General features: G+C 44.8%; 1 protein-coding gene across 2 annotated transcripts in view; it reads left to right on the top strand.

Moving 5' to 3' along the window:
- The window catches only part of BAHD1 (bromo adjacent homology domain containing 1), a 37,712-nt gene that overhangs the window by 1,842 nt on the left and 13,330 nt on the right, over nucleotides 1-22,540 (top strand). The window contains exon 1 of one of the 2 annotated variants that reach the window (XM_080405018.1): nucleotides 1-22,047. The exons of the other annotated variant lie outside the window; for it this stretch is intronic. The gene's annotated coding sequence lies outside the window, so the exon portion shown is untranslated. The remainder of the gene's footprint in view (nucleotides 22,048-22,540) is intronic. 2 annotated transcript variants of the gene reach the window in all.

The following is a 22,540-nucleotide window of genomic DNA, read 5'->3' as shown; positions in this document are numbered from 1 at the left end:
CTCTTTCCACCAGTGCTTATCTGAAAGAGGTTCTGGTTTTGTTTTGTTTTAAAGAATACAGCTGCCCCTCGTGCTCGCTCTCCATCTGAAGTCATCATTGTCAGGAGCAGGCGAACCTCAAAGCAAAAGGCTTTTCTGGGCTTTTGCTAGCCTGGTTAATTGATCTGTCCATCAGTTTGCCACAATTGGAAAGCGCTTGCTCCAGACTGGCGGGCTCTGTGTGATCGTTGGTGCTGTGGTTGCAGGACTGTGTTCTGGGGTCTCAGGTTTTTATTTTAAGGTTTCCAGTCCTTACGGTTGTGAGAGGTAGGGTGACATGAACTGTATGATAGACTGATGCTTTTGAAATCTTAATGTGATTTAAATACCAACATGCTGCTGATCGCTCTAACGGAAATATCCTGCTAACATATTCATCCCGAACCATCCTTCACGTTTGTCATGTCCTAGCTACCTGAATCGTTCTCAGGCTTCAGCTGGAACTGTCTAAATATTTGCTTGTGATAGGAAACTGTGTGTTAGTCTGATTTAACAGGACATTTTGGATTTAAACATTGATTTCTGTTTGTTTTCCTAATGAATTCAGTGTAGCATTTTAAATGGAGCAGCAGCATAGGCTTTCTAACTGCTGTTCTCGACCAGAACAGCGCTGCTACCACAGTGAAGCGTAGCATCACTCCTAGGTGTAAAATCAGCTGGAAAACACCAGAGCTGCAGGTGAAAATAATTGCCTCAACTTTGTGTGAGTGGATCCTTTCTGGATGCCCTTTTCACTGTGGGTTGATGATGGCAATAGCTCAGAACAGTATAATACCACCTAGCAATGTAGCGTTTGGGGGGGGGGGGGAACAGTTACAACCCTGGTTCTGTAGCAGAAATGTTATTATTTCAGAAGCTGCTGAGGTTTTCTTATCTAACTATATCAATTACTCTAAAGTTGGGTGTTCTGTCCTTCTTGCCAGTCATTTGCATCACCTTTCTGTCTGCAGGCTGACAGCCTTATTATTTATTTGGGTTTTTCACCTCTCTGGGCAGAATACGTAAGCTAATTTTGTTTGTGATGGTGTTAATTGCTACTGTGTGATTCAGGGGCTGCACAGACAGTGGGATGTGTGTGTTGGTACAGCCTATGGATATCCAATTTAGATAGTGCTTGGTGATTATTTTGGGGGAATACACCCTTCAGCAAATGCTTTTCTAATACTACTGCAGCACTGAAAATAAGCCCTTAGCAGCAAATCTATCCAAAGTAAACAACTGAAAAATAATTAGAAATCATAAGCAAAGGCACGCTCACTGCTTGGCATTAAGTTCAGATCATGAGAAAATGAATGAATGATTGTATCTGGTGCTGTGAAAATAGACAGGTATGCTCAGATGTGCAAATATTGCATCCAAAGGAGCTGTGCAGAGCTGCTTTTTTGCCCCATCTAATACTCAGTTAACCATGGCAATACACCCTGTGGAAGTAACAACGGGAACAACTCTGCTTTGTGCCCGAGCAGCCGAACTAATTAAGTCACAACTATCATATTGTTAATAATACATGAAACAGCAGTTCAGATAACTGGGAAATAAAAAACCCAAAAAATAAACACCCCAAAGAAGTTGTAAAACTAAAAATAGCTTCAAACATGAGCTGTGTGCTTTGTGCCATGGGCTGTTGTGGGCCAGGGTAGGGAAGTTCGATGGTCCCCAGGGCTTTCCTCCAAATCCCAGGGCTCTCTGACTGTCTGGTTTGCTTCTCTGCTTCACCTGGCAGTGTGTTTGTGCTTGTTTACGGGCAGGGTACAGGTGAGCTGCAAGTCAGCTGGCTGTATTTGCGCCTGCAGACTCGTGTCTGTCTGCAGGTATTTCCTCTCGGTGTGAAGGCTGGGGAGTATTCGTGGTTTTGGGATACAAACCACGTTTAAGGGCAGGGGGGAAAGGGGGTGCTCGGGAGGAATTGTGCCCTTTGCTTCAGCGTGAGAGCTGCGAGGTGTTTGGGTAGAGGGGGGTGGTTCTTCAGAAATGCTATAGCTGCCCAGTGCAGCAACCTCCTCTTTCATTTGCACCAAAGGCATGTTTTTTATGACAAAAATTATTAAAATTAATGGCCAGATTGCTACCCTGAGTGAGTTATCTGTAACAAGGCCAGTAAAATTTAACCCTCCAAGCCTTCGCACTGGCAACCGATATTCTTTAAATGCTCTTAAATGTAATACTACTGGGTTTATTTCTGAAGACGGGAAGAAATGTGATTGTATGGGACAATGCAATAGGCCTTTATCCAGTTACTGTCCAGACTTGATATTCTAGCGTGAAGCTTTATTATAAGAAAAGTAGAATAAAGCAAGCCGCAGTGGTATTTTGTATCAGAGTTAAAAAAAAATAAAAAAATCTTGCATCAGAACAGCAGCATTGTGGAAATCTTTACCTTGCTGTAAAGTGAAATGAGTGACTGATAATTTAAAAAGTTAAATCAAAAGGTGTTGTTAATAACAATAAATATAAATCTGATTTAAAATTAATTTGTTTCGCACCTGTTCTCTGTCCCCTTGGACATTGTGCCGTTGGAATTTAATTAATGTTACGTGTTATTTTTTCTTACAGTGTGGGTGAAGACCCATACTAAATAGGAGAGAGTCTGGAGAGCTGGCGAGACGTAGAAAGTGCAGTCAGCTGAGCAAAGGAGGCAACCTGACCCTCTTCTTAAAAAAATGCCTGAACTATCGATATTATATTACTGTAATTTCCAAAGAATATTTTTAGTTAAATTGTAGTGGAAGCCCCTCAGCTAGGGATGGTAGCGCTGCTCTCTGTAGCTGAGGACGGGGGCAACTTGCCTGGAGAAGCAGTTATTTTTCTCACGTTCAGCTAATCATTGATGTGCATTGAATTTCATGAAATCTTCCATAGAGGGTGTGAGGTCATTAACTCCATGTGAGTCAAAAATAAGATGAGGCATGCCTTGGGGTTTTGCTTGGGTTCTGCTGGGCGTGAGCCTGCTGCTGAGGCAGGTGTTAAACGGCCTCTCGGTGATGGGGAGCTGAATGTGTCTTTCCTTGGCCAGTTAAAAACTGTGGGAATGAGCAGTGCAATGTGCTGGAGGGCCGGTGGCACCAAGCAGTCGTGTGCGGTGGCTGCGCTGTGCGGTGGCAGGGGAGCACGGCAAATAAACACCTATTAACGTGGGGAAGGAATGTGTGTCAGCTCACTGAGAGCACAGCGTGTTCAGGGCCTTATGTCTACACTTTTCACATGTGGCATGGCCAGGAATGGTGCTTTTATCACCTTTTTTAAAAAAATCTGACTTGGGTTATAGGCGCATCTTTATTAAAGATGCTCAGTTGAATTCTTGCTGAGGGCTGCTTTCCATCATTTGTTTTGCAATTCTCCTTCCTCTGCCATTTGAATTTCCAAGCGTGTTTAGAGACTTGTGGTACAGGCTTTGGAGAGGTGCTTGCTATAACACCTGCAGCCTAGTACCGTGGTGAAAAACAGCCTGGTGGCATCAGTGGAGTGTCAGCTTGTCACTCTGGGTGCCACACTAGGGTGGCGCACAGCGTGCTGGTGCTGGAGAGTGGTGGCAGAGGGGTGGCTTTGGCGTGCGTGCATCCTGCTTGGGGTATAACGCAGCCTGGGTGGGATTGCTCTCCTGCTGTAACATGCTGCCGATCTGGGTGCTGCCCTGTGTAAGAGCTTTTCGAAATTGCCTGCGAAGCAGGTGGGTTCCTGTGTGGCTGAACTGGAGTGATTTTGGCATTGAAGAGCGTGGGGTTTGTTAAATGTGTCGTGTTCAGGAATAAGATGATGTTGCGGTTCAGAGCTGCCAGTTGCTGTGTTCCTCGTGTCCCAGTTCTCTTGAACAAAGGTGTGCCTAAACAAGAAAATTATGATTTTTATTATTTTTTCCCTCCCCCTTTGTAAGCCACATCACAGGAGTGCTTGCTGGCACCCATTGTTCTTCAGGCAGTTTTTTGAAGGGCTTTCTCATGCTCAGCTTTGAAACTATACAGCTTTCCCCAGCAGGCTTGATTATTTATTTTTTTTTTTAATAAAAGATTTTGGCTTTTAGTGACTGTCTGTGTATCAATATTTCAAATTATTTACGATGCTCTTAGAAATAAAAAAAGAGGCATTTTCCTAGCATTGATTTGAATAAAACAGCTTTGCTGGTGGCTTATTTTTCATTGTCTGAATTATCATCCTTTAAATGAAATCGCAGTGCTAAAGAAGCATCGAGATCCATGGGCATCGCTGAACTGTGCTGCTTCATACGTACACCATGCATGGCCTTCTATTGTTCCTGGCTGTGGCCTGTGTAAAGCACTGAAAATAGCGAGCTTTAGCCTGCCTTCGTGCAGTAAAAGCATTATCCTCTGCTGCTTGTCATCTTTGTATATCTTCGAGGGCTTGCGGAATACCTGGAATAGGCTTAAATTGGCAGCAGAGAAAGAAATGGGGAGTTGCAGGCATGCTAGGAAAGATGGTTGAGTTGACTTTTGCAGGCTGGAAGGGAGAAGGCGCCGCGGCAGGAGCGCGGCCGAGCAGCTGCAGCAGCACGTTGCTGGCAGCCAGGCGGACGCTGCCCAAGCCGGGAAGCACCTCGCACCGAATCCTGCCGGGAAGTTCTCCAAACTAAAGAGCGTTTTAGCTAAACCCTAAAATGGAGGGGGGCTCGAGGCTCGGCAGGAGCGACGGTGTTATACGATCGTTTGCTGTAAGTATGAGGGCAGTTGGCAGATTGAGCACATTCTTGCTGATTTAGGCTTGGGAATACCATAAAAAGGAAAAGGATTTGGTGGGGGGGGGAGGGTGTGGAGAGGGGCACTGAGGCATCTCCCTCTGCAGAGGAAGGATGGAAAGGCACCCAGGAGGATGCAGGTGGTGAGGAATAAGCATCAATAATCACGTATTGATAAACATGGAAGATCAGGAAGGCAGAGGAAACAAGTGGGAGCAGGAGGTTGTTTTTAAGTTAAAGATAAATCGGTGCGCCCAAAAAACAGATGCAAAGCGCATGTTCGGGTTTGTTTGTGTAGCTCAGTCAAAATTAGTTCAAGAAACCAAGGCTGGAGGGTGGTTCAGGGTAAGGCGACACAGCAGATATCTCCAAGGCTAGCAAGATAGCAAAGGGAAAGGATTTAGCAGCTATAATCATGTGTAGACAGAGGAGAAGAGACTTTCTTAAAATCCTGGCTAAACGCCCGGTGGCAGGACAGGTATGAAAATTCTGATTACTTGGGCAGGTAAATCTCAAACTGGGAATTCCTTAGATTGCAGCGAATTGCATGAGCCACAGAAGTGAGCCAGCACAGAAGTTTCAGGGATTTGTGCCCTAAATAATCACTTGGTAACCCCAACTCTCGCACATCCCTAATTATCTAGGGGCGGTACATACAATAACCAAGCACGTGCTGGGTAGGGCGCCTGGCGAGGCAGAACATGTAACGAACTGCTGTCTGCCCCCCTCTCCTCTCACGGGAGCCCTGTCATCTTGTCTTTCCCTTTCTTAGATGCTGGATTTCATGAAAGATCTCTAGGAATGTATTGTTTGGAATTTCTACTGTCCTTGTGTTCTGGTTGCAGAGAGGTGAATCCTTCCAAATACTGTTAGGGAGGACAGATAGTGTGATTGGGAAAGCACTGTTTAGCCAGCCTTCAAAAAAAAAAACCAAAAACATTTTCATTTTTTGCATTTCTGTTTCTTTCCATATAGTGGAAGAAGAGTCAGGGAATAATTCCCACTTCAGAATAAATTACCAGCTTTGCTGAAATTGCAGTCCTGACACCTCTGGAGCTAGACAGGTGGGATTAAAAGCCCTGCCCCTCTTGGTGCAGGGGAAGAAGGGGGCTGCAGCTCTACGTGGAGGCTGTGGGTCAGCATCGCTCACTAGGAGTAACTTCAGCCTAGCACTGAAGTTTTTGATGCAGGTAGCATAATTACAGTGCAGATAGCGCATCACTACTTGCGAAAGGCTCTTGTCTGCGCTCAGCATACGTGTGATTTGCATCAGTTGTCCTGCCTGAAACCACTAATGAGCTTAAGAACTGTTTTCTCAGTGCTTAACAAAAATTAAATCCTTCCCTCCAAACAAAAATGTTGTCGTGTGCTTGGCCTGATGCTTTCATGCAAGTACAATGGGTAATCTCTGACCTTGCCTGAGATGCCACCTCGAAGCTCATTACTGAATAATTAGGTGATCCTTAACCTTTCCACAAAGTTTGGGCATTTGGGGAGCTCTGTGTGTGGTATTTTGTACTGATAATGTGACATATCCCAAGACTCAGCCTTGAATTTCAGGCACTGGGCTGTTCCAAACTCCATCTGTCCACTAAGTGAATGTCAATCCAATTTAAGCTTGCATATGTTTCCAAGGAAACCATCAGAGGCAATGGTGAGAAATGGACCATGGAGGGGCAGGGAAGCGAGCGCAACAGCAGCATTTTTACTTTTCAGTACTTAAACATGATTAAAACCTAGTTAGCTGTAATAACCCTATATAGAAAAGTGTTTAGAGTACTTGGAGGTCAGATGGTTCCTCTTGAAGGAGTCTGTGTTGTGTGTAAACGAAACAGTCAATTTAAAAATTAAAAAAAAAGGGAAGTGTCTTCAGGTGCTGCCCCTGAGGTCTCATTCCAGCTCTAAGAGCTTTATGCTTCCCCATATAGATTATGGTTTTGTATAGCGCGGTCCTAATTCTCTTTCCTTTCTAGCAGGCTGGAAAACTCCTGCAGCTGTATAAAAACCTGTCCAGCCCCTCAGCTGAACAAAGCAAGCTGTACATGCTTGCTCTCATTTCTACCCAAAGGAGTCTTTATCTAATATATGTAGATCCTCCACCACCACCACCAAAAAAAAAAATAATAAAATATTGAAAGTGTTCAGGTAGATTAAAGATCAGTGTCCTGGTTGTATTAAAGCGTCTCAATACTGCGCGCTGGTGTATTTCTGCGCTGTTTTGGAGGGCGGTAGCAGTGATGTGCATTGCCTGAGGAGCAGGAAAGCGGATGAATATTTGGATATTTGCTTCTGATCACTCAGACCAACTGAAGGTGCTCCAGTGCCCTGAGGGCTCATCTTTTACCCAAGGCATGAGAATTTCCACACGCTTGCCAGCTCAAGCATGCTTAGCTTTTCAGAGATAGGAAAGGAAGCCTTTAGGTTAGAGTGAGCATAAGGCTGCATCGGTTTGTTGGCATTTGTGACCGTTCGTATATGCAGCCAGCGGGCCGTGTCGACCACAGCAGAGAACCAGCGGGACGTGTGGCATGCCCTGTGTCTGTGGGGCTCTGAGAAGCATCACCCAGCTCAGCCGGGGCTCCCGTGCTACGTGGCAGAGTTGTAAGCAAGGTGAGCAGCAGCAGAGCAGTCTGGAAACTCAAAGGCAGAATTTGCACTCTGTTTCTGTTTAGGAGAGATGAGGGCTTTTTTTTTTCTTTCCCCCCCATTCAGAGGAATTCATCTTTAATTGGGAATTTAAATTCTGCAGAAGCTAGAATTGTAAGTCCCCCTTGCTTTTTGGAGAGAAGTGTATTTTCTGCCTGTTAATATAGCCATTAAATAAAATGTTTATCTTTGTTATTGAAATGAGTAGCGAGGTTCTCACTTTGGAGCTCTGAAATGGGATATTATCCATCATTTTAGTTTAAAGAATGCTTCTAGCACCCTTGAACTTAAAATGTTTTACTGTGACAAATAGCTGAAGCAGGAGCTGGAATTCTGGTGTCTGGGGGCTACCCTGCATGGGTATATTGTATCCTTGTGCGTTGTAACTGCAACATGAGGCAGAAACTCCGCAGCTCAAAGCTCTTTGCAGCTGTTGTCCAGCATCAGATCCTCTTTGGATCAAATCTGCAGAGATTTGGTCTGCGAAAGGCAAAACTAGCTCCAGGGAGGTGGGTATCTAGGCACGAGTACTGGGAGTTGTCCTTGGGGCTGAGATAGCATGGCAGCATGGTTCTTAGGTGGAGAGGAGGTCTGTAGCGCATACCTCCTTATCTGCTGTTTACCCTTCCATGTCTGGGCACAGCATGGGAAAGTGGAGCTTGTGGAGCTTTCTTCTATCTTCTAGCAGCTCCTGGAAACTTTCTACCAGTTCATCTGCTGTTCGACCAGTAGCTGCAAGTGTCTCCCGCTGCCACTTTGGCTCTGCTTCAGCTGGCAGCCCTCGCAGCTGCAGGCATCCTTCTCTGATCGCTTCTCCAGACAGATTTACGATGGTCTAGCTTCAGGTTTTGTCTGCTTGTACCCCAGCCTGCTGGAGTCCGTAACTCTGTAACAGTTTGCATCTTTTACCCTGGTGCTCTTATGCCAGTGACTTGGATGCGTGGGGGCGTTTTTCTCTTCCCCACCCATCTGTCCCATGTGTTGAACTTCTCAACTCCTGTAGCAGACAAACTGATTTTATTTTTTTTTTTGCTCTACTTGTCAGTGCTAGGAGTTCCTCAAAAGCTTTGCTGCTTTGTTCCCTGTTACAAATATATTCCCCTTGAAGCCAGAGTTGGAGGAAGCATGGGGGGTGTCTTCAAAGTATCAGAGCAGTCATTTGTGAAGAGCAGTTTGCATAGCAGTTGTAGGATTCTTGTCCCCAGTACTCAACACGCTTAGATGTTTTGAAGCCACAGCCTGACTTCAAGGGACCTTCCAGAAAATCCAGTTGGAGGCACCCATGACATTTCCATAAAACTAGGCTGAACTGTGTAAATGCTTTGCAGTTCCAGAGATGAATTTGTAACTGTGCTCTTTTGCCAGAGGTGTGATGGTTTATCCTCTGGAGTTCACACTGGCTTCATGGTGACCTGCACTCATGTGAAAATGGAAGTCTTCCAAGACTTGTTGCTGGGTTCCCCTTGAGATGAGATGGTGCCTCTGCTTAGGGAGCAACTGAATAAATGCGCCCCACTTGCAGGCACAAGTTTGCATCTGAAATGGCCGGGTATGAATAAAGTAAGAGTAACTGTAGTCGAGATTTGTGTTGAAGCTGGAAGTCATCTAATGAATCTGCTTTAGTCTCAAAGCAAACTGTAGCTCTTGGTGCTCAGGAGTTTATCTGCGCCAGAAAATGCCTGTGCTCTGTGTGAACGGAGTGGCTTCTGGTTCTCTCGTGGCGTGTGGCACGCGGTATGGCAGCGGGGTATGGAGCCGGGGTGGGTTAACTAGCCTCTTTTTTTAGTGTAGGCTTATGAGACGTGCTGTTAGCCTGAAATTGTGGTTCTGGATGGATGTGGAAGTTGAGGAGAGCCGCAATACTGAACGTGCGTGCTCTTAACAAATAGTTAATTTAATTAACTCAAATAGCGAACACAACAATAAAACTTTCAAGGGCCTTTGCTAGCTCTATGTCCCCCAGGTTATCCGTCCCCATGGCAGCAGCGGGTATAGAGAAGGACCTTAGAGTGGTCATGGTCAGCCCTGCTTGTGGGGCAGGGGATAAATTGTACCGAAACATTGCTAACAGATGTTCCTTTAACTACTGGGTTTTTTTAACCTCAGCTTCTTTAGGCATTATCTTGCTTTCCCTAGCCTGGTGGGAAGGAAAGACGTAGGAAAAGACTTCTAAGTCTCCCTAAATGCAGTTTAAGTCTTTTCCTTCTCCTCTCATTCCCTACAGAATGCAGAATGCCGTATCACCACCTTCGTACATGTTATGAACTCTTTTTCTCTACCTTTTTCTGCCCCCCTCCTTTTTTTTTTTTTTTCTTCTTAATTGCATGATGTATGCCCCTGTACCTCTTCACTGGTCACCTCCAAGTCCTTCATCCTTGCTGCTCCCTTGCTCATGCAGTGTCGCGCACAGCACGGGAAGACGTGGCCCAGCTGGAGCCTGCTCCCGTCCGGACTCCTTTCCCCCCGCGCATGGCCTGGCTGACCTGCAGCACTCCTGGGCATCTACCCCAGGATGATGTTTGGAGTTGTTTTCATGACATTGGGATGTTGTTGACTCATCCAGCTTGTGCTCTTCAATAAACCTTAGCTGCTTTCTGCAGGGTGCCACCTTCCTGGCTGCTGCCCATTTTGCATTTGTGTGTCTGATGATTCCTGCCTGTGGGGTGTGCAGGTTGTAGATCTCTCCCTGGTGGTGTGCTCTTTATTTTTTTTTTAATGCTTCTTTGGTCCATCAAGATCATATGTGAACCCATAGCTTGTCTTCTGACTCGCTTGCTGCCTCTCGAAGTATTACCTGTGGGTGAGTCTGTGACTTGCTAATAAAATACTACGTGACTTGTTAATAAAATATTGAGTAGTCTCAGCCTCCAGGGAACCTGCTATGTCTGTTGTTGTGTTTTGTCACAGAATCGTTAGGTTCAGGGAAAGGCCATGTTTGATTCTACTGTACGGTGGTTTTCTTTAGGCCATCTATCCCCCACGGGCTCACGGGGATGTTCTGTGGACCAGCTTGAGAATAATTGAGGTGCAAAACCCAGTGCTTTGCTTCTACAGCAGAGCACTGGATGTAGGAAGTGGCAGTAACTGGGCAGGTTCAATAGATGATTCTGAAATATTCCTTCTTGTAGACAGCTGCTCTTAGCAGGGTCTACTCACGTGTGGCTCTTGGGACATGCTGTCCGTGTAAGGTGACGGAGCAGAGGCAGGTGTCTGTGCTGCAGCTGAGGGAGCATAACCTCAGCGGTGCCCCGTGGGGGCCCTTCTTCAACCAACCCCCCACATTGTTCAGTCCAGAGCTCTTGGGATAGTGTGTAACTTACTGTTCTTAATTGTTCCTGACTTTTTAAAATTGTTTTCCTTCCAGCTGTGCAAGATGCAACAAAATCTAAGTAGTACGTTGGTGTGATGTAATTTAAATGGCTTACCTTACTGAAAATGTCTTACCGTACCCATTGCTGTGGAAGCAAAGTGTGTTTAATCACTCTCTTTCTGAACGGCCAAATAATGTCATGCATGTGTAGGTAGATAAATGCAAGTTAATGAGTGAATATAAAACAAATCACTCCTAGCGCAGGTCTGCAAATACCTTCCGGTCTATTTAAAGGAGATATTTGTTGCCATGACTGATCAAAACCTGGGGCGCAAGTAAATGTGTGTACTCAAATATACCTCTAACGATATGGGTAAAGGATGAAGGAGCTAGGCCAGCTTCCGATGGGAGTTAAATGGGCTCTCATGGAAGCGGTGTTCCAGTGATTAGGCTTCTAGTTGTCAAAGGTGGCTGAATTGCCGATGTTTGGCTTGTGGTTTCTGTTATTTTAATACCACTTGACAGTTCTTGTATGGAGATATATAACATCATCCAACTGTCTTGCCTGAGAGTTGCGTCTCAGATTTCTGATGGCAACACCGTGCCAGCTCTGGTCACTGGAAATGTTCTTCCAGCTCTGCTTGGGACCTTTGGCAATGCAGGCATTGAGTCCCTCTGCTTTCCTGGGCTTAAATTATCAAAACCAAGTTTGCACAGAGGAGGGTGATTCCTTTGCCTTGGCCAGAAGTGCTGTGGTAGCCGCTGTGTTGGACGTGGTGAACGGTCCGCACACCGTGCTTGGGTTTCCCCAGCCCAGCCTGGACCCCTAATAATTCTGGAAGTGTTGGGCACTTAAAAAACTTGACATGCTAGTTACTTAGTAATGAAAAATGTAATTGCCAAGCAGTTAACTTAGAGCACTTAATGGCTGGTGGAGGTTCAGGCTGGTCTGATGAAGACATTAATAACTTCAGGTTCCAGACTAAAATCTTCAGTTTCCCGCACAAGGATGACGGTGCCGTGGGACTTCCCGCATGCTCTGCACTGACTCCTCAAGCCTCTCTGGCTTGCACCTTTCTACCCGCTGCCTCACCAGAGCATGTGTTCCTGTCTGCTAATTCCCTTAATGGAGAATCAATTAACAAACTACCCTTCAAAAAAATAAAACAGCAACAACAAAAAACCCAGTTGTCTGAATTTGGTCATACAGGTGAGTGTACTAACACCACCTTAGGAATTTAGAAACTTGTTCTCCTTTGAGAAATCAGGTGTTGCAGCACCATTTGGTTGTGCTAAATTTTGACTGACCTAATACGTTAAACCAGCGGAGTTGTGAAATTTTAAGAGGAACTTTTTCACTTGCCTTGTACTCATTTATAAATAGTGTGCTCTTGTGTTAAAGAGAGGGAGGCAAGGTTTTACACTAAGTTTAGTGAAGCTTGGCAGTTTTACCTTGGTCGTAACTGTGCTGCTACAAGATGTGGGAATATAGACAGCTCCCAGTTTCTAGCCCTGAAGTTCTGCCCAATTTGATGACAATGTCTTATGCTTCAGTCACATCTGAACTTTTATTCCATGAGTTCAAATGTAGCAAAGCCAGCTTCACATTTAAGCTCTGCTTAGCGTTCAGCGTGGCACTGTAATTTATAATGTGTCTGGGGAAGGAGAGTGTTTGGTTACAGGGATTCTGGGGGGAATGAGGGTTTTGTAAAGCCTTTCTTTGACTGGGATTTTGGACTGGGAGTGAAGCTCCCAGATGGAAAACTGCTCAGTGTGAGTAGTCCTCCGTCACCTGTGTCCCCAGCTAGGGAGGTGTGTGGAGGATGCTGGTATTTCAGGTGATGGTAGGGAAGTGAGAGTAAAGAAATAGAAAGTGCATTTTCTTTTGAAATGTCTGTACACTCTGAATATAAAGAGGAATAAAAACCTGTGATGGAAGAAGTTTGAAATATCAGGAAGGTGTTCTGCTCTGTGCACATCTTGCTTTGTATGGACCAAGTTGAGGTTGAATTGATGTGAAACTAAGTTTAAAACCGCATATTGACAATAGGTATTTCCAAATGAAAGATGATGCTGTCTTAAGTACTTATTCTAGAACTGAAAATACATTCAGATTACAGCGTTGGTCTGGAGAGGTAGTTTTGGTCAACGTATTTCAGCTGAGGATGAGTCAGAACACAGAAATCCTCAAAAATATTACATGAACTTGTTATTTAGCATAGCCTTTTTTTGCCTGCCTGGGTTTAAAGCTTCTGTGAGTTTAAGTCGAGGTTATAAACATGTGTGCCTGTTAAATTTTTAAAATGCAGTCTCTCTTGTGCACTCCTCTCAGAGATGGTAACAGAGGCAGTACCTGGAGCCCCAATGCCAAGGATTCAGACATAGAGGTGGGGTACTGTATTGTCAGATAGTTTTGAGGGGATGCTTTGAGGTAACGAAAATAAGATGAAGATTATTTAAAGTGTAAAAAAAAAAAAAAAGTCCTTGAAGTTGCATTTTGGGTCAGAATTTAGGATAGTTAATTAAATGGTATATTGAAGGAATGCCTTGCCCTTCTCTGAATTTCCTGCGTTGTTTTTTTTTCTCCCCTAAAGCAACTTCTGAGCTTGTTGAGTAGTGACGTGTTGTCTTTGAATCTCAGGGGTGCTGTGCTGACAGTTTATAGTCAAAAGAGTTGAGAGTGAATGGAGACCTTTGTGGAGGGAGATGTACTGGAGAGAGGAGAAGGGACGTCCAGATCCTGTGATAGGGTGGCAGCGACAGCCTTGTGAAATGGAGAGGAGCTGGCAGGGATGCACCTGCCCTTGAAATTCCCAAAGGCAGCACAGTTTTGCAGATGCACATGTAATACATGAAATCACGGTACATCTTGAATTATTTAAGCTGAGCAGCTTGGAGGAAGTTCCTAAAGCGGTCGTGGAAGAGTGTGATTTTAATATATAGAAGAGCTTTAATATTTACTATAGAAAAATCTTGCACCTTGTTCTTCAAAATAAAGTCTTGGAAATAATTTGTTATTCCATTTTGTCCGTATAACCAGGACTGGTGCCAGAGCTATCTGAGCAAAGTGACATATGATTGATATTTTACCAGACTCAGCCTTCTGCCGTGAAGGAATTTAGTTTGCATTTTGCATATATGGAAAGTCAGATGAGCAGGGCTTGGTTGGTGGGTTTTTTTTTCTTTAAACCTTGATTAACTTGATTGGCAAAGCTTGTGCTCCTTCTAAAAACACAACTGTCAAAGCTGTCCTGGAATATTTTTGACTTGGTTTTTCAGACTACTTATAGATACCTTACAGGGTGGTGTTAGCGTAGCTGTCACATAGGCAGCTTTACATGGAGCCTATTTAAAGTTCTAATAGGCAGTTCTTTGTAAACTTGTGATATTTAATATATCCAATACATTATGTGTAGTAGTAGTCGCTGCTGATGTTCTCTGGGATGTTTCAGAAGAATTGTAAAATCAGTGTAAACTTTAGCCAGTTTCTCAGGTGGTCCAGCCTACACACCCCCATCCTTTCCAGGGCTCATCTTGCCTAATCTCTGTACTCTGCCTGTCTTCGTTAAAAGGAAGCCTTAATGACTGATTCACTGGGGAGTGTTACAGCAAAGGCCAAGTGTCAAAGCGTCTCTTAAGCGTGAGTGCTTTCATTCAAAGTTGTCAGCCTTGAGACAAGTTGAGCCTGATTTTTCACCCCCACCTCCATGTACTCATTGCCTGTGCTTGCAAATGCCAGGGATTTCCTTTGCCTTACCTGGGCTTGCATCGCAGCAGTGTGGTTGGGTCTGGTTATCCATCATTCTCACTTCTTACTTTTCAATTTTTTTTTCTCACATTTGTTTTGAGAGACGAGAAGCCGATGGTGGGCTTTGCACTGTGGGAATAATTAGTGTTTGCACTGGCAAAGAGGTGGTTTCTGTTCGAGAAGGGGGTTGGCCTTCTGTGTGTATGCTTGTTTGATTGTGTCTCTAATGACATGGTTGTGTATTATTTTTCCCTAAAGTCCCTGCTTGGTGCACAAACAGATAGTTTGCAGAATAACATCCAAAGCCAATGGCTACTGGCCGAAAACTTTGGAGTGGCAGTGGGTTCCTGCTGCTACAGCTATGAGGCTCTTCTGTAGGAAGTGATGAATGCAGGATTAAAATACTGTTCAGAAATTGGTGCGTATTCTGTCAGCCTTAAGGTGTCTGTTAGCTCAAAGTTTTGTTCGCATCCTGGTGCATCCCTCTTTTTCTTGTCAAAAGGCAAAAGAAATGTGTTCCTTCTGAAGGAGGGAAGATGGTAATCTTCTCCATCCGAGCAATATAAGGAGGTAGAACAAAATTCTGATCCCCAACTGCTTCCAGTTTTTGCTGGGTTTGTAATGGTTTTGGAGTTTGGGGGAGGTGAGGGTGGCTTTGCTTGTGGATAAGCACAGCTTTTGCATCTTTCCCCCAGAGAGTGAGCATGAAACCGGCAGTGCTGTGAGCTCTGAACTCACCTGGAGCAATTTCATGGTGCTGTGTGGCAAGGCTGCAGACAGCAGCAAAAGCATCCGAACTTTCTGCAGATGTTCGGACACTGCTGCTGTGTTGTGAGTCACAAGCAGAAGGCTTGTGGCAACAGCTGGGGCTGGAAATCTTTAGTTCTTACAGGCTCTAGGAAGTGGGTTTGCAAGTGTTGGTCATGGCTGTACAAATAAGTGTTCAGTGAAGGCTTTGCATTCAGAAACTTTGGTTTTAATTTAAGGCAAATATGTAAACAAGACTGTGGCTATAAAGCCTGATCTGGTTTTGGTGACTGATGTTTGAGTTGTTGAGGTCACACCTTACTTCCCACATTTATTTCTTACTATAGCATTTACTGAATAGTCAACCTAAGTGACAGCCTTTTGCTGAAAATATAACATTACCGATGCTACAAAGCTGCATTACTGGCGAAAGGAGAGCTGGTGCCTCTCTGGAAAGGCAATGTGCTCTGCATTAGCCTCCCAAACAATGCACCTTGTTACTGATTTTGAGGAAATGTCTTCCTACTCTCCCCTAGACTTGTACATCATTCTTTTCCACTGATACTGAGAGAGCTGGCTTTTCTCAGCTGGATGTGAATTGAATTAAGCAGCTTACTCCTAAATGAAAAACTTAGCAAGCAAAGTTAGTTGAACAGTTCTTGCTACAATCTCTTCTCCAAAAGCATGTGCCTGCCCTTGCCAAAAGATGTCAAAGTCTGAACCTAAGCCTCCTTGTAGCTGTGGGCATGTCTGTGCTGTGCAGCGGTCGCAGCGTGGGCTCGCACCTTGCAGCTCGCTGGTAGTTCTGCCACGGCGATGGCAGGGGGTCAGGGGATGCGAAATACTTCCCCTGCCCACCCAGCCTGCCTCTTCGGGCTTTCCAAATTGCTTTGATCAGGGAATTCTGAATTCCAACTGTCTGCATTTGAGGCTTTCAAAGGGCCGCTTTCCCCAGGGCTGGCAAGCTGCGTGGCCGTGCTGGGCATAAACGCTGCCCGGAGAGAGGGAGCGCAGAGCTGGGATTTGGGGAGTGCTGCTGCCCAGGGTGCTGTGCCTGCTCTGGGTGCTGAGCAGGATCCTGGCCATCCGGCTGTCAGGCACCGAGCTCGGGCTTTGGTGGTGCAGCAGGGATTTCTTTCTTTTTTTTTCTTTTTTCTTTTTTTTCTTCCTTGTGAACACTGCTTGCTGGGGCTGTGGAGAGTGTGAGAACAGCCAGAGAAATTTAATTTTGGCTTCCCCGCAAAGCGCTTCAGAGCACTGCCACTAGGCAAGATCTGAAACCAGATAATCAAGGCTAGGACAGGCCCTCCCAAGAAATCAGCTGGGGAGCTGCTCTGCCGGGGGTGTTAACAGGTCTAGCTCATGTTTATTCAAGTGGTCAGCCCTGCAAGTAGGGACTGCACCCCAGCCTGGTTCGCTCTCAGCTTGCCATTGCTTTCAGACAGGTGTAGCACTACTGGTTTTAAAGCATAGGGTTATAATTGCAGTTGTTTGAGCACTGTAATTTATCACAGCCACACATGTGCTGCAGCACTCCCAGCTATGTGGCTGCAGCACAGGCTTTCGCAATGGAGTTGTAATTACTGGTATTGGACCAGGGAGTGGAGCAGTGTGTAGTCCCATACAGCTTCCACAGATCCTCTCTTGACTGTGTAAGAGTTGCCCCAGATCTTTTTTGCAGGCTTTATTGATGCTACGGAGGCATGGGCCGCATCCTCCAATGCGGTGTTCATGTGGTTTTCAGGAGGTGCTGGCAAATGGTTAGGGCTGTGCCAATGAGAGAGAGAGAAACAAGCCTTTTCTGCAGTCTAATGAGCTCTGTATAAACAGTTTTCTCTGGAGCATGTGGATGATGGAGCTTTTGATGGGTCTCCAGAGAAAAATCGGGGCTGGACCCTGGGAAGACAAATTGCAGCCTGCAACAATTAGAGTTTTTCTAAATGTTTGAGACTGAAACGATGCTTCCGCTCGTGGGACTCGCACAGCATTTTGGTAATTCAGCCTGGGATACCTGACGCTCCTGTGATTTATCTGGATTTCTGAGAGCTCCTGGGAGGCTTCCTTCATGCAACACGTTCCTTATAGCACAGAGAATTACTCGACTGTAAAAGCAGTAGGGAGAAAGGAGCCAATCCTCCAGATCCTTCCAGTTACAAGGCTGTTGTCATAGCATAAGCTGTGCCAATTTAAATGGATATAACTTGTTCAAGTAACACAGGGGCTGAAAGTCGACAGAATGATGCTGTGCATGGAGAAGATCGGTGTTGTCGTAACTCTTTGTATATTACTGAAGTGCCAAATGGATTAGGAGCCTTAAAAGCTTTAAATTTCTGTGCTTTTGGCATCATCTCCTTGGAACGAATGCATCTCCGTAGTGAAGCTTTGGAAAGGAAATGGTGCTTGAATGGGTGTCCCAGACTAGTTTCTTCTAATTTCACTTGCAATCAAGTGATAGAGAGGGAGAGACAGATGCTGCAGCTGCGTGATTACAGAAAATGCAGCTGTTAACACACTTGCTTATTTTCTTACTAATGAGGCATCAACTCTCTTCTGCTTTTGCTGTTTGGGTAGTGGTTTTATTCTAGCAGAAAATTGGACCAGTGTTGGTTTTTTAATCTATCTTTATTCTGATCTGGTTTGGGTTCAATAGCTGTCAAGACAGTTTTTCAGAACTAGTCCAGTTTGAAGGAGGAGACAGCGATTCCAGCTAGCTTTAAAATGCTTGGTGGGCCCTGGATGCAGCTGGCTAGACCAAGCTGCTGCTCTGAACTTGTTTTGTTTCCAATAGTTATACCTAAATGTCCTCTTACCATTAACCCAGTTCCTCAGCTGCAAGCAGTAAATGGCTAGTTCAGTCTTAAGTATCTTCACTTTTCGTTCTTTGGATTACCTTGCGATTTTTTTGGAGACTTCTAGGCACAGTTGTTATTCCTTCTTTGCTTTGTGAAGCAATAAAAAAGTGGAAAGAGAATGAAGAGCCCTGGCACTCTCCCCTCCCAGCTGAAATGAGTACAATACTTGCTGTAAATAAACTCGGTGTGACTCTGATCTTGAGGCATGATACACTTGACTGTCAGATGGTTTAGTTTTGAGCAGCGTTCAAAAGCCTGCTTGTGTGTTACGCTGCGGGGAGAAAAGGGATTGCTAGATCACAGGTAAGGCAGGAGTCTTAGCTGCTCTGTGCTTTTTGCCAAGAAGGAAATGAGCAGGAGCATCCCTGTAGCAAAGCAATCAATGCAATACTGGCAACTTTATAGGCATGGAAAGACTTCTCAGTAGCCCGGTGTGCTAAACATGGCTTCTGTTAATAGAGCAATCTAGCAAGACAGTTTGGTGCCTGTTGCTGGATATGTGCTTGCCATGTGGGTGAATTGCTGGTTTAGCAGGCTTTTTTCTTCTTGCCCGTCGCAGTACTGCTCCAGCTCTGGCAGTGGCATCACTACAGCGGTCTTGTAGCAAGGGCTGCTTAGCATAAGGCTCAGGGTGGCTCTTTCTGCACCTGTATGTGACAAATCACAGGACAGAAAATGCACAAAATTCTCCAGGCTGAGAGTGACTTATGTGGTGGGGTGAGAGAGTTTCTCCAAGAGATGCTGAGGAATTGGTTTCTGTGGGATATGGAGTCAACTGCTGGTATCTCCCCCAGCCCCCCACCCCTTTGGTCACGATGGTTTGTAATAAATTCACATTGTGTAAGGCTCTGGAATAACAAGATCAATTATGGATGTTAAACCTGGTTGTTCCCACCTCCATTAGAATATTAGGTCAGAAAAAGGACTTGGGAGGATAAACAACGCTCCAGCTTGTACAAACTACTCTGTGGGTCATGGTGGTTGTTTTATTGTAGGGAAGTTCCCTGTGTAGAAACTGAACCTTTTTAGCCACACGTTGTAACTGATTCACTCAAAATTGGTTTATTTCTGCTGATAATGTTGAGCCAGCACAGAGCAAATGGGTTTCAATCATGTGTCTGAAGACAAACAGAATTCACTGACTTTGGACTTCGGGTTTTCAGTGGGGTGCAACCTGAAAGAACAACCTTCTCTGTCTCCAAACTGAGTATATCAGGGAGAAACTTGGCTGATTTTTGGTTGGTTTTTGTTTGTTTAGCTAAGGAATCAACTGTGGAAAGAGACAGTAATGCAGACTGCATTTGGTTAAGGTACTTGGGTTGTATTTCTATATGTCCTGTGTTCCTGCTGTAAAGCTGGATTTCGGAGGGTTTACAATCATGTGGGAACATTGCTGGATGGTACTGCTGTTTTCCTTGCTGGCACTTAAGGGATTTGCTTGGCTGTAATGTCAGAATAAGTGGGGTTGGCTTATTTTGTCTTTTCACAAATTTCTGGATACTTACTTCATCTGTAGGTAAATGTTTTGTAGTATTGGAGCAGCTGACCTCTGAATGTGGGAGAGAGAACTAGAGAACAGATGCCAAGGAGGAGATCCAGGCAGACAGACAGAACCTCCTTTTATTTAAAAATAATAAATAAAAAAAAACTGCCTGTGATTGCTTGATTACTATTGTGCTGAAGAACTTCGTGTCAAAGGGCTTGTGTGACTGAGGTGTATAAAATGGATTGCATTGAATCTTGGTGCTCTTCCCACTTTAACGCTTTTCCAACTCAATACCTCGATTGTCTTTTTTACATGTTCAACCTGAGTATTTCCCTTGATGTTCCCAGTTGCAGCCTGGCAGTGGTGAAAGCTGGGTTAGAGCATTAGCTGTGAATGCAGCATGGCAAGGTGTTGCTACCTGCTCCCCACTGGGAGATGCATGTTGCATCAGTTCCAGGCAATGTAATGGAAGAAAGTGGGGAGAGGAACCCTCAGTTTTCAGTTTGGGTGTTGCTACTTAATGTGTTCTTATGCTTAGGTTCCAGAAAAGGTATTTTCTTTAAGCTGTTGTTTGTCTTGGCATTCCTTACGGGGTCAGACAGGGAAGACGGTCACTGTGCTGTTTAATGACTCTACCTCACTGTTTGAAAAATCTCCTTCCTTCAGTCTCTACCAGACTCTAACTTTAGAGCAGATGTGGAATGAACAAAGTCATGTCTATAGTACTGAGGTTTTGGTAGAACTGGTTCAATGCCAGCAGGCTGTGAAGCCCTGGCCAGTGAAGGGTGTGTGGTGAGTGGCCAGGTCAGGCTCCTTGAGAAAGCTTGAGGAGGTGGTGGTGGCTGGTGCTGGTTTTTAAGGCAAGCCATGGTGGTTTATTTTGGGTTTTTCACCTTTCTGCAGAGCACCCCTGCCAGAAGCTCAGTCTTTCGGTAGGGACAACAGAAAGTAGGATGAGAGTTGCAAGGAAACCTCTGGTCTGTATAGCTTGGGAAAAGTTATCCTCCCCAGGGCATGATTATGTAGGATGCTTGGTCTACCACTGCCAAACCCTCCTCTGCCTGGTCTATTTTTTAAATTATAGTCCTTTTGCAAACTGTGGAGGTTGTGTGGTCAGCTTGGCCTCTTGTGCAAGAAGAATTTCAGTTTTGGAGGAAATTGTCTGCCTGACTTGATAAGCATCCTCCTGATTTCCAGAACCTAGTGGGTTTTTTTAACCAGGAAAAACATGGATATACATGAATATTTGCTTCCTGCAGAGCACTTCTGTTTGGGCACTAGCCGTGGGAGATACACACAGAGTAAGGGATCAGTTACCCCAGAACAAGTTGGGAAGAGTATGACTTCTAGCAAAGCAATGTGAAAACCACAGTGGCTTTCAATTCCTGAGGTTTTTAGTTACTGCATATATAAGCAAGTCAATTAAAACACATTTGGCTTATTTCAAATAGATAATCTAATTATCAGCTTGATTAAACCATATCAAATGAACAGTTCTTGTAATTCAGTAGCTTTGTTCTAATCGCTGCAAAAGCAGTGGTAGCTTTAATTAAATGCCTCAAAAGTGGCAGGCCAGTGTCGATTGTGTCAATTGAGGGGTGTTCCAGCTAAATACCTGATTGCAGGGAAGATCAGACCTCTCCTAGGTTGATGCTAATATGAAGACCAAGTCTTTGGTGCCAATAAAGGGAACCTGACTACTTTGTAAATACCATTGAGTACAAGCAGTTGTCCTTTTCTGCTGTTTACGATGCTCAGATACAGACTTAGTTAAATCTATTCCAGTATCACTCCATTAGGCTGGCTTCTTTAAAATGTTTATAGGTCAGTATCACCCACCTGTATCCTTTCTTGGCATTAGAACTGCAGCTTCTTATGTGAATGTGTGCTTCTTCAGACTGCAGAATTGCTTAACTGCTCAAATACCTGACAAAAGCCTGCTGCAGGTCGCTTGCTGAAGTTGAAATGCAAGAGTGCAAAGGCATGGTAATGCTTCTGCTGAAAATTGAACCTCATTTTTCATTTTCCTGTTCCGTTTGCTGGCTAACTTAGGAAGCCAATGCGTGGCTGAAAGGGCTCTCCAGCTGGGGCTGTTCCTCTCCTATTGCTTGCTTACTACATACTTAGAGGTCATTTATTACTAAGGTCCTCTTTGTGGTGGGGTCAGAAAGCCTGGGGTGTACTCATTGCATGACTGGTGAGCATACAACTGCTGCTGATGCTTTGGGTGAAGGCAGGCAGCAGTTGTCTCCATTCCTTCTGCCCTTGATGCTTCCTCCCCACCTTTCCAGAGAGAGCTCTGGTGATGTATTGCTTGGAGGGAGCCATCCTCCTCGCGAGGCTGGCTTTCCTTGTGCCCCTGCAGGAAAAGTTCCCTCTTAGGGTAAATCGGAGCAGGACCACTCCTGTGATGTTCCACCTGGCTCGGAAGGTCTGAATGTGCTGAAGCTGCCTGGTCTGCCAGCGGCTTCATTAGGGCACTGGGTGTTGGTTTGCTCAGCTGTGCCTTCAGCGAGGCGGTTCCTGTTCCAGGTACAGATTCTAATCTCTTGCTTTCTGTATTTTAGTAATTTGTGTTGGTTTTGTACAGTGACTTGACATAGCATCTAGATGAAAAGTCAGGAATGACATACAGCTGAGTCATTCTTTATCCTCCCATAAATGTCTTTTTAGGGCCTCTCTGGTGAGTGTGATGATTTGGTGGTTTAGTGTCCACAGTTTTTATAAAATGCAACTGGAGGGAACGATGAGAGCAGCGGGTAGCCAGGTTCTAACCTGCACAGGGATTTGCATATATTCAATTTATTAATGTTGGCAGATCTCTGCTTAATAGACCAAGTTTACTTTTCACGTGAGTAGGTGGACTTTGTTTTTCTTCTTCTTATTGTTTCAGAAAACGACAATGAAACAGCCTGCCTGTATCAACATGCAAGCAGTCAAATACCTTTGATTTATTTCTGTTGTACGCCCTGGACCAGCATTCAGATCAGCTTTAGTAGATTTGATGAGAATTTGTAACGTGTTG

Source organism: Falco punctatus, assembly GCF_963210335.1.
Source record: "Falco punctatus genome assembly, chromosome: 10".
NCBI classification, from domain to species: domain Eukaryota; kingdom Metazoa; phylum Chordata; class Aves; order Falconiformes; family Falconidae; genus Falco; species Falco punctatus.
The sequence above is the reverse complement of the archived record's forward strand: the minus strand, read 5'-3'. Positions and strand labels throughout refer to the sequence as shown.